Source organism: Diceros bicornis, chromosome X (genome assembly GCF_020826845.1).
Source record: "Diceros bicornis minor isolate mBicDic1 chromosome X, mDicBic1.mat.cur, whole genome shotgun sequence".
NCBI classification, from domain to species: Eukaryota; Metazoa; Chordata; class Mammalia; order Perissodactyla; family Rhinocerotidae; genus Diceros; species Diceros bicornis.
The window spans coordinates 97031710-97044743 of NC_080781.1; positions in this window are offsets into that span (position 1 = coordinate 97031710).

Sequence of the window (13034 nt, forward strand, 5' to 3'; positions counted from 1 at the left end):
TGAAAATGAAAATAGGACATGCCAGAATTTATGGGATACAGTAAAAGCGGTTCTAAGAAGGAAGTTTATAGCAATACAGGCCTATCTCAACAAACAAGAAAAATCTCAAATAAACAATCTAACAAGGCACCTAAAGGAACTGGAAAAAGAAGAACAAACAAAGCCCCAAATCAGTAGAAGAAGGGAAATAATAAAAATCAGAGCAGAAATAAATGAAATAGAGACTAAAAAAACAATAGAAAAAATTAACAAAACCAAGAGCTGAAAAGATAAACAAAATTGACAAACCTTTAGCTAGACTTACCAAGAAAAAAGCGAGAAGGCTAAAATAAGTAAAATCAGAAACGAAAGAGGAGAAATTACAACAGACACCTCAGAAATACGAAAGATTATTAGAGAATACTATGAAAAGCTATATGCCAACCAATTCGACAATCTGGAAGAAATGGATAAATTCTTAGAATCATACAACCTTCCAAAACTGGATCAAGAAGAAATAGAGAATTTGAATAGACCAATCACCAGTAAGGAGATCGAAACAGTAATCAAAAACCTCCCCAAAAATAAAAGTCCAGGACCAGTCGGCTTCCCTGGTGAATTCTACCAAACATTCAAAGAAGACTTAGTACCTATCCTTCTCAAACTCTTCCAAAAAATTGAGGAGAGGGGGAAGCTCCCTAACTCATTCTTCGAAGCCGACATTACCCTGATACCAAAACCAGACAAGACAACACAAAAAAAGAAAATTACAGGCCAATATCACTGATGAACATCAATTCAAAAATCCTCAACAAAATACTAGCAAATCGCACACAATATTACATTAAAAAGATTATACACCATGATCAAGTGGGATTTATTCCAGGTATGCAGGGATGGTTCAACATTCGCAAATCAAGCAACATAATACACCACATTAATAAAATGAAGAATAAAAATCACACGATCATCTCAACAGATGCAGAGAAAGCATTTGACAAGATACAGCATCCATTTATGATAAAAATTCTGAATAACATGGGAATAGAAGGAATGTACCTCAACATAATAAATCCCAGATATGACAAACCCACAGCTAATATCATCCTGAATGGTGAAAAACTGAAAACTATCCCTCTTACAACAGGAACCAGACAAGGATGCCCACTCTCACCACTCCTATTTAACATAGTTCTGGAAGTCCTAGCCAGAGCAATCAGGCAAGAAAAAGAAATAAAAGGGATCCAAATTGGAAGGGAAGAATGGAAACTGTCACTATTTGCAGATGTCATGACTTTATATATAGAAACCCCTAAAGAATCCACCAAAAAACTTTTAGAAGTAATAAACGAATACGGTAAAGTTGCAGGATACAAAATCAACATACAAAAATCAGTTGCATTTCTATACACTAACAACGAAGTAGCAGAAAGAGAAATTAAGAATACCATCCCATTTACAATTGCAACAAAAAGAATAAAATACCTAGGAATATACTTAACCGAAGAGGTGAAAGATCTGTACACCGAAAACTATAAAACATTGCTGAAAGAAATTGAAGAAGACACAAAGAAATGGAAAGATATTCCGTGCTCTTGGATTGGAAGAATTAACATAGTTCAGATGTCCATACTTCCTAAAGCAATCTATAGATTCAATGCAATCCCTGTCAAAGCTCCAACAACATTTTTCATAGAAATAGAACAAAGAACCCTAAAATTTATATGGAACAACAAAAGACCCCGAATAGCTAAAGGAATCCTGAGAAAAAAGAACAAAGCTGGAGGTATCACACTCCCTGATTTCAAAATATACTACAAAGCCATAGTAACCAAAACAGCATGGTACTGGCACAAAAACAGACACACAGATCAATGGAATAGAATCGAAAGCCCAGAACTAAACCCACACATCTATGGCCAGCTAACCTTTGACAAAGGAGCCAAGAACATACAATGGAGAAAAGAATGTCTCTTCAACAAACGGTGTTGGGAAAACTGGATAGCCACATGCAAAAAAATGAAAGTAGACCCTAACCTACACCATACACAAAAATTAACTCCAAATGGATTAAAGACTTGAATGTAAGACCTGAAACTATGAAACTTCTAGAAGAAAACATAGGCAGTACGCTCTTCGACATCGGTCTTAGCAACATATTTTCAAGCACCATGTCTGACCGGGCAAGAGAAACAATAGAAAAAATAAACAAATGGGACTACATCAAACTAAAAAGCTTCTGCACAGCAAAGGAAACCATCAACGAAACGAAAAGACAACCTAGCATTGGGAGAAGATATTTGCAAAGCATACATCTGATAAGGGGTTAATCTCCAAAATATATAAAGAACTCATGCATCTCAACAACAAAAAAACTACCAACCCAATTAAAAAATGGGCAAAAGACCTGAACAGACTTTTCTTCAAAGAAGATATACAGATGGCCAACAGGCACATGAAAGGATGTTCAACATCTTTAACTATCAGGGAAATGCAAATCAAAACTACAATGAGACATCACCTCATGCCCATCAGAATGGCTATAATTAACACAACAGGAAACAGCAAGTGTTGGAGAGGATGTGGAGAGAAGGGAACTCTCATACACTGATGGTGGGAGTGCAAACTGGTGCAGCCACTATGGAAAACAGTATGGAGATTCCTCAAAAAATCAAGGATAGAACTACCATATGATCCAGCTATTCCACTGCTGGGTATTTATCCAAAGAACTTGAAAACACCAATGCGTAAAGATACATGCACCCCTGTGTTCATTGCAGCGTTATTCACAATAGCCAAGACTTGGAAGCAACCTAAGTGCCCATCAAGGGACGAATGGATAAAGAAGATGTGGTTTATATACACAATGGAATACTACTAGGCCATAAGAAATGATGAAATCCAGCCATTTGTGACAACATGGATGGACATCGAGGGTATTACGCAAAGTGAAATAAGTCAGAGGGTGAAGGTCAAATACCGTATGATCTCACTCATTAAGTAGTAGATACTAACAACAACAAACAAACACATAGAGACAGAGATTGGATTGGTGGTTGCCAGAGGGGAAGGGGGGAGGGAGGAGGGCGAAAGGGATAATTCGCACATGTGTGTGGTGATGGGTTGTAATTAGTATTTGGGTGGTGAACATGATGTAATCTTTGCAGAAATAGAAGTATAATGATGTACACCTGAAATTTATACAATGTTATAAACCAGTTCCTGCAATAAACAAAAATTAAAAAATAAAATAAACAAATAAATAGGAATATAATAAATGAAAAAAAATATATAAGAAAAAAGAAAATAGAATGGTGGTTATCAGGGGCTAGCGGCAGGGGAAAAAGGGGACTTATTTAATGTGTACAGAGTTTCAGATTTGCAAGATCAAAACCTTCTGGAGATCCGTTTCACAACAATATGAATATATTTAACACTATTGGACTGTACACTTAAAAATGGTTAAGACAGTAAATTTAAATAGGTTTTTCACCACAATAAAAAAACTTATCTCTTGGGAAAAAAAAAAAAAGTCTTGGTTTTTTGTCCTGGGGGAGAATGACTCCATTTTGGGCCTGTTATTTCTTTTTCAACAGCCTCTTGCATCAATTTAAAGGAGGATTATCAGCAATTTAGAAAACGAACGTGACTCCCCTTTCCTCAAGCAATTTAATGTTAATATTCATGTTATGGTTAATTTATTTTAATTTCCGGTTTTTTATTTTGTGGCCCATGAAGAGTTGGGTTTGATTTTTATTTCTTTCATTTTTCTATAAGTGTATTGCTGAACTTCAAAGAAGTTGCCAGTTTTTCTAATTACTTTTCTTTTTAAACTGGTTTCTAGCTTCCTATATCTGTGGAGAGAGAATATACCGTGGGACTTCAATCCCTTGCAATTTGTTACGATTTTCGTTAAAGCCCAATGTTTCATCATGATTAAGTGTTTCATTTGAGCATTTAAAGTAAGTTGTAGATAACCCTCTTGACTAGAATGTAGAAACTTGTAAAGGATGCCTCGCTCAGCCAAACAATGATACAAAAGCTAGATAAACTACAAAAGTCAAAACGTTTCTTGGGCTCGTCCCAGGAGAGATGAAAAACAGAGTATTCCACCTTTGACAGAGCACCACTTGCTCAAGAGTAAAATGAGGGCAAGGCAGGATACTACAGAGAGTTCACTGACTATTGCAAGGATGGAGGGGGGCAGTATTACCTCCAGTGCTCCCCTTGAGATCAATAGAAAAAGAATTTAGGCAAATATCCCCCCGCATGAAGTTCGTTACTTATTATTATTTGGGGATATTGGAAAATTCATATAAGAGGATTTGAGAAAAAGAGCTTGCTGCACAAGTTGCCATTAAAAGCTACCATGAGGGCCGGCCCACTGGCGTAGTGCTTAAGTTCGCATGCTCTGCTTTGGCGGCCTGGGGTTCACTGGTTCGGATCCTGGGCGTGGACCTATGCACCACTTGTCAAGCCGTGCTGTGGGCAGGAGTCCCACATATAAAGTAGAGGAAGATGAGCACAGGTGTTAGCCCAGGGCCAAGCTTCCTCAGCAAAAAGAGGAGGATTGGCAACAGACGTTAGCTCAGGGCTAATCTTCCTCACCAAAAAAAAAAAAAAAACAAAGCTACCCCAAAGCAACTGCAGTACATCTCTCTGTGTAATAACTAGAACTTGTTGCACACACTGGAAACAAAATTTCAGAAGCCAAAACTCTTTGCAGAGCCATGTGTCTTTTCAGAGAAACAAGTGTGGAAATAAGCTTGAAAAAAGTCAACTTTATGGAATCACTTAATTTCTCTCATGCTGATGGCTGCTGATTCAAAATGCCAGTGTTTGTCAATATGACACAGAGAGGTGTTCCCAAAGTTATTCGTGCTTGCTGGTCTCCTAGCTATGGTATTACGTAAAAAATCATTTTAAGAAATCTAATGCATTAGAACATTTTCATGGTGTTTTGGGTGTTTTGCATTTGTAAATTCAGAAATCAGATAGGAGCATTAGTAAAACACGTTAAAAATGCCCCATAATGGGTCTGGGGAGTGAAGACTGGCAGTGCAAGGGTGAGCAACACATATGAAATCTAGGAAGAAAGGGGGCAAAATGGTGTTTGATGTTGAAGGTTGGAAGTGGAAGTGGGTGATTGTGATTATTCTCTTCAGTGGTTAATTGAGGAAAGAAGGGCACCTAGTGAGCAATCACAATCTGATGCTACGGTTTACTGTAAAGACTAATTGAGGGAAAGGCTTCACTGCTTAACTAACACATTATAAGTGTCAACCCAGGGAATATAGTATTAATAGGACACGCATACCCCATTCAAACTTTTTTCACTATTACCTGTGTTATGGAATTCATTTAAAACGTGGACCCAAACACACTAAAAGAAGAACTAAATCAATGAGTCCAAGAAAAAAAATCTATTCCGGGCTGCCTATAATTTGAAGTTACTACTCCAAGTTGTTCAGATGATCTAATTTTATCCTTTTCCAGGCTTTACTCTTTGTTTTTAAAAACGCAAACCTTCCTGACTTGTACGTCGGCATCATGGGGGATGATGGGAGCGTCCAATCAGAGAGGTTCCAACCCCATTCAGTTCTGAGTCAGCCAATGAGGGACCCGCACCAGAGCCACAGCCATTGGTCTGATATGCAAGCCGGTTTTCGGGTATGAACCCAATAAGTGTCTTCCTGAGATGTTCAGCCTTGGTGACAGAGAAGGTATTGGGTGTGATTATTTGCCTGCCGTTTGTTTCCTTGTCTGATTGTGTTTTTTTTTTAATCATGGTGATTTAAGATTATTATATTAGTTTTCTAGGGCTGATGTGAAAAATGACAGAGATTGGTTTCCTTAACCAACACACATTTAATGTCTCACACGTCTCGAGGCTGGAAGTCCAAATCAAGATGTCAGCTGGGTTGGTTCCTTCAGAGTGGTGTAAGGGAATCATCTGTTCCAGGCCTCTCTCCTTGTTTTTTAGATGGCAGAGATCTCCCTATATCTGTTCACATTTTCCTCCCTATATGCCTGTCTCTGTGTCCATATTTCCCCTTTTTATATGGAGACACGACATCTGGGATTAGGACCCACCATAAGGAACATATTTTAAGTCCATTGCCTCAGTAAAGACCCTATCTCCATATACAATCACCTATGAGGTACTGGGGTTTAGGACATCAACATATAAATTTTAGGAGGACAGAATTAAACCCACAGGAGATATGAATTTTGAGCTATTAGTGGGCATATCTCCTGACTCTTCCATTATATTAAGAGAACATTGATTGTCTTAGCACATAAATGCTAGTTTGACAACTAGGAGGTGTAGTTACAGTTTTAAAATTCTTGCAACACTTATAAGCATAGGATATTGATGAACAGTCTCAGTTAAACAGATACATAGTTGATTAATTAAAGCATCCAAATCCCTAAGCAATCTGGAAAAAATTGAATTTTTTCATAATAGTCTATCATTTAGCTACAGCTGGATGGCAAACCACCTCAAAACATAGTGGATTAGGGGCCGGCCCAGTGACTTAGCGGTTAAGTGTGCATGCTCCGCTACTGGCAGCCTGGGTTCGGATCCCGGGCGCGCACTGACGCACCGCTTCTCCGGCCACGCTGAGTCTGCGTCCCACATACAGCAACTAGAAGCATGTGCAACTATGACATACAACTATCTACTGGGGCTTTGGGGAAGAAAAAATAAGGAGGAGGATTGGCGATAGATGTTAGCTCAGAGACGGTCTTCCTCAGCAAAAAGAGGAGGATTAGCACGGATGTTAGCTCAGGGCTGATCTCCCTCACACACACACAAAAAAACCCATAGTGGATTAAAGCAAGAAACATTTATTTTTCTCATGTCTCTATGGGCCAGCTGAATGCTTCTGCTGATCTGGGCTGTATTTAGTCAGGATTCCCATGTAGTCGTCCTCTCTGTTTTCATGGTCCCTGGTATAGCCCATATTACATTGCTTCAAGATTAATGGTTTATAGGACTCTCTTTCCTGTGTGTTAATATTGATGTTTGATTATACGCAGTGGTTTGTAGATACTCATTTAATTTAAAAAAGAGAGAGAGAGAACACATCGGTGACCACATAAGGGAAGTAAGGTGATTCCTCCCGTGTAGCCTTCCTCAACTATTTGAACGTTGAATCATTTTATTTTATTTTTTATTTCTGGCCTTCTATCTCTGTGAAGAGAGAAGACACTCTGTAATTTCAGTCCTGATAAAGGCATTGTGATTTGCTTTAAATAACAATATTTATTCAGTTTTGTTAAGTATTCTATTTGTACTTTTAAAATAAGTTGTAAATTCCCATACTGATTAGGGTGTAGAAACCAGTAAATGATGTCACTCTCAGCCAAACAATGAGACAAAATCTGGATAACCTACAGAAACCAAACTTTCTTCGAGGTCCTGAGAAAAGGGACAGCACTGTCCAGGAGAGACAAAACAGAAAGTCTGTTTACCTTTGGGAGTGTCCCGCAAGCTCAAGAGAAAGAATGAGGCAAGACAGGATATCAGAGAGAGCTTTCCTACTCTGAGTAGTGCGAGTATGAAGGGGGGCAATGCCTGATCGAGGAGGGGTATAAAGGTCTCGTGTTTTTTCGGTCCAATGTAGAAGAATTCTGATGGGCCGTTATACCCCTAGACTCTCCCTGGGATCATTAGAGTAAAGACTTAGGATAAATGATGCCCCTGATCAGGAACATTAACATCTATTGTTCTGGAATATCAGAAAAATCTTATGAAAAGATTTGGAGAAAAGAACTTGATTTCCAAGGAGCCCAGGAAAAACTACCAGCCAAACAACTGCAAGTACACTCTCTGAGTGGTACCTCCAGAGGATCTTAGACGGGAAGGTGAAATGAGTACAAGTGATTATTCACTTCAGAAGGTGATTAAGGAAAAAAGGCACCTAGTGAGCAATCATGAGCTAATGGTGTGGGTTACCGGAAGGACAAACTAAGGGAAAGGGCCTTACTGCCTAGATAACAAATTATAAGCATCAACTCAGGGAAAATACTACTAAAAGGACAAGTGTACCCCATTCAAAGTTTTTTCAACATTACTAGTCCTAAGAAGATCATTTAAAAACATAAGCGAGGACCCAAACACAGTACAGAAATAACTAAATCAAAAAGTTAAAGAAACAATACCAATCCAATCTGCGAGAAACCGCCATTCCGACTTGTTCAGATTAATCTTATTTTGTTTTTTTCCAGGGTATAGTCTCTTATTTTGGAATATAGAAACCTCATGACTTGCAGCTCGGCATCGTGGGATGATGGGAGCGTCCAATTAGAGCAGCCCAAACACCGCTCTCGACTGGCTCAGCCAGTGAAGGACCCGCAGCCCCTGAGGCACAGCCATTAGCCCAAAATGTGAGCAGTCGTCCTGGGCTGAAGCAATAAGAGTCTTCCTGGGATGTTCAGTCTTGGAGATTGAGGGGAAAGGGGCTGTGATTCTTTGTCAATTAAGAGTGTTAAAAGAATTCCCTCTGATTCGATCCTGTTTTCCTTTTGTAGCTATTGGAATGTTCAATTGTTTTTTGTTTGCCTCCAAGCCCGTGGGCCTGACAAAAGAAAACCCACCACATCATCTTGGCAGGATGAAAACCCAGCTCCCAAGACAGGGACCAGTAAGATGGGGTTGGTCCTGGTTCCTGACCCATCATCACCCTCCTCCTCGTTGATCATGACCTGTCACTCCTGGATGAGAGGAGAATGAGTGTGGGGTGGGGGAAGAGAAAGCTTGAAAAAGTGGCCATTTACTCTTTCTCCTTATTATGAGGGACTTTCAAAACAAAAATTAGTGTCACTGGTGGACATCGGAGGGGCGTGAGAGCACCCCAACTCCCCTCTAGCAGGTCATCAATCCAGTCCTTGCCATGCTGCCTAGCATCCATCTGGGCTAGTTCTGCCCCTTACGGCCTTTCCTGTTGCCCCAGGATTCTTCTGAAATCCTGAAAGCTGTCCACAGTGTAACTACTCTGCTTCCAACATGTTCTTACACAGAGGCAATGGTGAACGACGTCAGCCCGTGGGCGTTCAAGTTAGGCGAGTACCGCCTGACTTTGGGTGGACATGATGCTTATCCAGGTATTTTGTCATGCACCACTGGGAATTTTGCTTTAAGGAGGAGTCATGTGCATAATTACTGTGCTTGTTAAAATAACTGGGCTGGCATAGTGAATTCTATTTCTTCTAGGAACTCAATATCCTTTCCCAGATGAGACCTTACCTGAGAGATGAAGGGCCTTACCCGAGGTCACATAACTACTGGGTTAGATTTGACACCAGGACCATGGTTGATCTCCTGACTCTCACTTCAGTGTCTGGTATCAGCCTTGCTGTGTTTGAGCCTATCAGAGGACTCTAGAGACCATGCTTCTCTGAATTGATCTACTTGACAGGAAATACTTTAAAGTAAAAGGAAATGCAGTGTTGATTTGCTTCTCCAACCTCTATGTCCTTTTGGTAATTAATCCAAATTGAAATGTATAAACAAGTGCTTCCCTTGACCAAACTCGAACAGGGTGGAATGACAGACATTGGGGGCTGCTTTTGTTTTTCCTCCGCTCTAAATTCTGTCTGTGGCCTCAACCTTGCCTGATTAAAGACTGTCGACACGTACTTCTGTAGGCACGATGGAGAGGGATGGATTGCAATTGAAGTGTCAAGAGCTCTGGAACCCCTGAAAGAAGAGGTCCATGACGAATATGTGGAAACTCGCTGGCCCCAAGTCAGGAAAGTCAGATACTGGTACCAGGTCCTGGTGAAGTTCCTTTCACCAAGTACTCACTAGAAACATCCTCCTTTCTGCCTCTCTGTGTGTCTGTGTGTCTATGTCCAGGGACCCATGAGTGGGAGAGGATGTCTGTGATGGTTAGAAACTTCATGCTCCTTTCAGGGTGAAAGCTCTGCCCTGGAGTAGGGGGATCCACTACGTGGGCCAGGTCACCCTGCTAGGGGCAAGTCAGGTGGAAAACCATTCCGGAGTCTACCACTCTGGACCGGGGAACCAAGGACTTTGTTGTATGGATATACTCAGTGTGTGGCACCTAGCAGCATCTCCAGAAATGTGAGTTGTGTGACACTACGTGTCAGGTTCAGGAAGGTTCCTCAATCCTTGACGTTCTTCCCATTGAGAGGTCCTGTCTGTTTTCCCCTGCTCTTGACTCTGGGCAGGCTGGTGATTGCTTTGACCAATGGTATGTGGTGGAAGTGATGTTACGATGATAACGGATTTAATCTTTAAGAGGACAGGTGGCTTGTGCCTTGTTTCTTGAGAGCTCTGAGCTGCCATGTAGGAAGTATGCCTATCCTGCTGGAGACACCACATGGAAAGGCTCTGAGATGCTATGGAGCGGGACAGGGACCCAGATGAGCCCAACCTTCCAATCAGCCCCTCCAAGGCAAGAGGCATGTGAGTGCAATTGTCTGGAGCCTTGAAGAGTAGCTTAGAAGTCAGCTGAATACCACTGAGTGACCCTGGTCTGGTGTACACTTTTAAGGGTCACTTACAGTTCTTATTTGGACACTATTTGGAATAGATTATTGAAAAACCTCACATTCCAAACAGGTAGAAATGCTTGAAAAAATTATCATAAACCTTATTTTAAATGCTTGGATGAGCTGGAAAAGAGCCAGAGATTAATCAACAACTGAGACCTCTGTGTCAATCCCAGCCCCTTGAAAGACAACAGCCTCAGTGAAAGGCTGGCCTTTTTTGCTGCGGGGAAAGGGACATGACAAGGCAACTTGTATCTCTTGGCCTTGGGTCTGGATGTGGGAAAAAGGCCCCCTTGAGAATTTGAAATCACAATTCTGCCTTCCTGTGGCTTCAGAGTTCCAGTTAACACTCTCAGCATGGCTCAAGGCATTCTGGCGGAAACCCAGACATGGGGCAAATGCAAGTCAAATCCGTTCTGGAGGAGCCTACCCTTAACTGACGCTTTAAGAAGGTTCCCACTGATAAAGCCCTCCCAAACATGCTCATAATTCAAGAAACCAAACATATACTCCTCCAAAGACTTATCATCAGGTGCAGACTATTAAAAAAGTGTTTAACATATTTAAGTAAATGAGAGGATATAAACAATCACGAGGAAGAAACAACCAAATATCACAAAGAATCAAATAAAATTTCCGAAAGTGAAAAATGTAACCACTGGAAGAATAGGTTGATGTAATTTTAAATAACCGATTAGACACCCCTGGATAGTGATTGAGTGCATTGGAAGACAGATGAAAGAAATTATGGAGAATGCCTCCTAGAGAGATAAAGAGAAAGAAAAGGTGAAGAGACATAAGGCATGGACCAAAAACGTAAAAAGCACATCTCATAGGAGTTTGTGAAGGAGATACTGGGCAAACAGGGAAGGATAGTATTCAAAGAGGAAATAGCTGGTAATTTTCCAGAACGAAGGAAAGTCGTGATTCCCTAGACTCAGGACACACATGTGGACACGTCACAGTAAAGCTGTAGAGCAATAAAAACATAGGTACATAGAAACAAAGAGTGACTGTATAAGACAGTTCCAATAATGGTGATGGCTAGGTGCCTCTTAGAGGGGATTTTATGGCCTCAGGTGCTTCTGAAAAATTAGGAAGCCTTGACCAGGCATATTACAGAAGAGGAAGCACAAATGGAAAAAAAAAAATACACAGGAAGAGGCATCACCTCACAAGTAGTCTGAGAAATGCCTACTAAGGCCACGACGAGATACTCTTTCACACCATCAGATCTGCAAGGAGGAAAAAAAAAAAAAAGACTGACCACCCCAAATGTTGGTGAGGAGACAGGGCAATGCGGACTTCCCATGCATCGCTAGTAGGAGTGCGAGGTGGTCTGACTCTTTTGGAGAGCAATCTGGCCTATCGATTAATGTGCAGGAGACACACGCACTGCTGACTGCAGCAATTCCTCTTCTAGGTACCCAATCTGGGGGCCTGAGCACAAGGAGGCATGTATGAGAAGGTTCTTAGCAGCACTGCATTTCTTAACCAAAAATTTAGAAACAACCTGAATGGTCATCAACATGGATGAACTAACTGTGATATATTTGCACAATTGAATGTCATTCATCAATGAAAATAAGTGAACCAGAGCTGTTGATATCATTATGGCAGTATCTCGCACACAATAGTGAGAGAAAACAGCATGTTACAGAAGAATACTTACATCATGATGTAATCTGTATAAAGTTTAGAAACATGCAGAACGATGCTGTCGGTATACGTTGTTACCACTTCACATCTGTGTAAAGAAATTCATGGAAATGAGAAACAGCAATTTAATGTAGGGGTTAATTCTGGGGGGAAAGGAGGGACTGGTATGAGGGAGGTGTCCACGGGGGTTTGACGGTGTCTGTCATGTTTTGTTCCTTAAGCTGGGTGGTGGGTAGGTGGGTGTTTGGTTATAATTTGTTTCCTATTTTTTCATTTGTCCAAAATGTTGTGTAAAGTTCTTCTAAATGGGGGTGATCGTTGTCAACGCTGCCGTCCCTCAGTCCCCACGTCCAGTCAGTCACGCTACCAATTTTACCTCTTAAGTGGTCCCTGAATCTCTGCTCTCCACTCCATCCCACTGCCTCTTACCAAGCCTTCATCATTACCTGGATTAAGGCAACCACCTCCTGCCTCCAGTCTTGGCCTCTTCAAACCCAGCCTGTATACTACTGCCAGAGTGATCTACATAAAACACAAATCTGACAGTCTGTCACTTCCTTGCTTAAAACCCTTCCAGGCTCCCCACTGCCTACAGGACAAGGTACAAGTTCCTTAACACGGAACCCCAGGCCCTTCATGATCTGGTCCCTGCTTTCCTCCCCATTCTCTTCTGCCACCACTTCCTGCCTTGCATTTTAAGTTCCAAAGATGCTGAACTCCTTGCAGTTCCCGCACAGGGTCACCAACGCCTCTCAGTTTGCCGAGGACATTTCCGATCCCAGCACTTGACAGTCCTGAATCGTGGGTGCCCCTCGGTCACAGGCAAACCAGGACCCTTCTGGTGTTATACCTGAAAGTCATCCCGGGAAGCC